Raw genomic sequence first — 3,039 nt, forward strand, 5'->3', positions numbered from 1 at the left:
AAATGTAATCTGAACAATAAAGATTTAATAAAAAAAATACATATATATATATATATATATATGGAGGAATAGGTCAGATAAAAGATATATATTTATTTATTTTTAAATGCAACAATATGCTATTTACAAGAGACATATTTACACAAGAAAACAGAGATGAAAAGGTTGAGAATAAAAGTATGGGAAAGGGTCCAGCCGCTCTGGCTCAGTTGATGCAACAATATGCTATTTACAAGAGACATATTTACACAAGAAAACAGAGATGAAAAGGTTGAGAATAAAAGTATGGGAAAGGGTCCAGCCGCTCTGGCTCAGTTGTTGAACGCCGACCTATGAACCAGAAGGTCACAGTTCGATTCCTGGTTGGGGCACATGCCCAGGTTGCAGGCTCCATACCCAGTGGGGGGCATGCAGGAGGCAGCCCATCAATGATTCTCTCTCATCATTAATGTTTCTATCTCTCTCCCTCTCCTTTACTCTCTGAAATCAATTTAAAAAAATGTTTTTAAGTATGGGAAAGGTATACTAAGCAAATACTAACAAAGAAAAGCTGATGTAGTTACTAACAATATCATTTAAATTAACTTTAAGTCAGAAAGCATTACTAAATATAGTGACCAATCCAAACTGTGAAAATTTCAATTCCACAAAAAGACATAACAAGCATTCATTTGTATGCATCTAATAGCATAATCTAAAAACATGTAAAGAATTAGCAAAACTACAAGAAGAAATAGACAAATTCTGTATATTTGTAGAAACAGTGGGAGAGTGAAACATACTTCTCTCAGTGAAAAATAGGATAAATTGAAAAAATATCAGTCAGCACAGAGATTTGAAAGCATAATTAATCTAATTAAATTATATAAATCCCTGTCCCCAATATATGCCTAATATACATTTTTTCAAACAAATATAGAACATTACAAAAATTTGTCATATACTGAGCTATTTTATAAAACAAATATTAAGAAATTTCAAGACTTATCATGCAGACCACATTCCAACCCCAAGTTAGAACCACTAACCAAAAGATAACTAGAAAATCTCCATGTGTTTAGAAATAAACATAGTTTTAAATAACTCTTGGGTCATAGATAAAATCACAATGGAAATTTAAAACATTTTTTAAACTAAGACATAAAAGTATTTTATACAACATCCTACGGGATGTAGTTAAAGTAGTATTAAGAGGGAAATCTATAGCTCTAGCTGGTTTGGCTCAGTGGATAGAATGCCTGCGGAGTGAAGGTTTGATTCCGGTCAAGGGAACCAGCTGGTCAATAGTTCTCTCATCATTATTTCTATCTCTCTTTCCCTCTCCTTTTCTCTCTGAAATCAATAAAAATATATTTTTAAAAGTAATGAGCTAAGTATCCATTTTTAAAAGTTAGTAAACAGAACAGCAAAGCAAACAGAAAGAATAAGAAAGGATATCATAAAATAAGAGTATAAATTAATAAAAATATTTTTTAAAAGAACACTACAGAGAATCTATAAAAACAAAATTTTTTGAAAAGAAGTAAAAATGATAAGCCTCTGATGAGATTAATCAAAGGAAAAAAAGAGATGGCACACAGAATATTGAGTGAAAGAGAAACATAGAGGTGTTATAGACACTTAAAGCATTAGAGACTATAATGAGCAACTTTATGCCAACATATTTCAAAAATCTGGAAATATGAGCAAATATCTAGAAAAGCATAACTTACCAAAACTCACTGTGTTGAACATTCTAGATCCACTGTCCCCTTCTTCATCCTGCTCTGGGCCTGACCTTTAAGGACTGCATAAGTTGGGGTCCCTGCTCTCACTGTTGGTTGGTTTTGGTCAATGGCAGGGACTGACAAGGAATAGGAGGCCAAAAAGAGAGAATGAAAGATAAGGATATTAGTCTCCAGATTTAGTCCCCTCCACGCCTCAGGACAGCAATGACTGCATTTCTCTCCAATAAGGTAGCCCTCTCCTCCATCCATAACTTTCTTTACAGGTTGCAGCTTCACCACTTCTTACTGGTTTCCTTTTATCTTATCCTTACCTTTCTAAATAATCTTTCCATTATTAATCTTTCTATTACTGAATGTGAATGTGCTGTTTTCTGTGGGAAACACAATAGATAAAAATAGGAAATCTAACTAATCCTTTAACTGCATTAAGTTAAATAAGCCAGTCAGAGAAAGATAAATATAACATGATCTCACTCATTTGTGGAATATAATGAACAACATAAACTGATGAATAAAAATAGTACCAGAGTCATAGAAGCATACAACAGACTGTCCAACCTATGAGAGAAGGCAAGGAGTGAGGGGGTAAGAGATCAACCAAAGGACTTGTATGCATGCATATGAGCATAACCAATGGACACAGATGGGGTGGGCATGTGTTGGGGAGGTGGGGGCAGCTGGGGAGAGGTCAATGGGGGGAAAGGAGACTTATGGAATACTTTAAACAATAAAGAATTTAAATTTTAAAAAACATAAATTAAAGAATTTAATTCTAATTTTTAAAATCTCCCACAAACAGAACTCTGGTTTTAATGAAAGAGATCTACCAAAAATTTAAGGGACCAGTAATTACAATCTACAGAAATTACATAGAAAGACAGAAAACTTTCTCCCCTACCTTATTTTATGAGACTAATATAATGTAGACTAGAGTCCCAGTGCATGAAATTCATGCATGGAGGGGGGTCCACTCAGCCCAGCCTGCACCCTCTCCAATCCAGGACCCCTCGGAGGATGTCCAACTGCTGGGTTAGGCCCAATCCGGGATTTCAGGCCTCAACCAGCAGTTGGACATTCTTCTCACAATCCAGGACCGCTGGCTCCTAACTGCTCACCTGCCTGCCTGCCTGATCACCCCTAACTGCCCTGCCCCACACCAGCCTGATCACCTCTAACCGCCTCTGCCTGCCAGCCTGATCGCCCCTAACTGTGCCCCCTGCCGGCCTGGTCACCCCTTACTGCCCGCCCCCCCCACCAGCCTGGTTGCCCCTAACCGCCTCTGCCTGCCGGCCTGATCATCCCTAACTGCGCC

This window comes from Myotis brandtii, unplaced genomic scaffold, assembly GCF_000412655.1.
Source record: "Myotis brandtii unplaced genomic scaffold, ASM41265v1 scaffold927, whole genome shotgun sequence".
Lineage (NCBI taxonomy): Eukaryota > Metazoa > Chordata > Mammalia > Chiroptera > Vespertilionidae > Myotis > Myotis brandtii.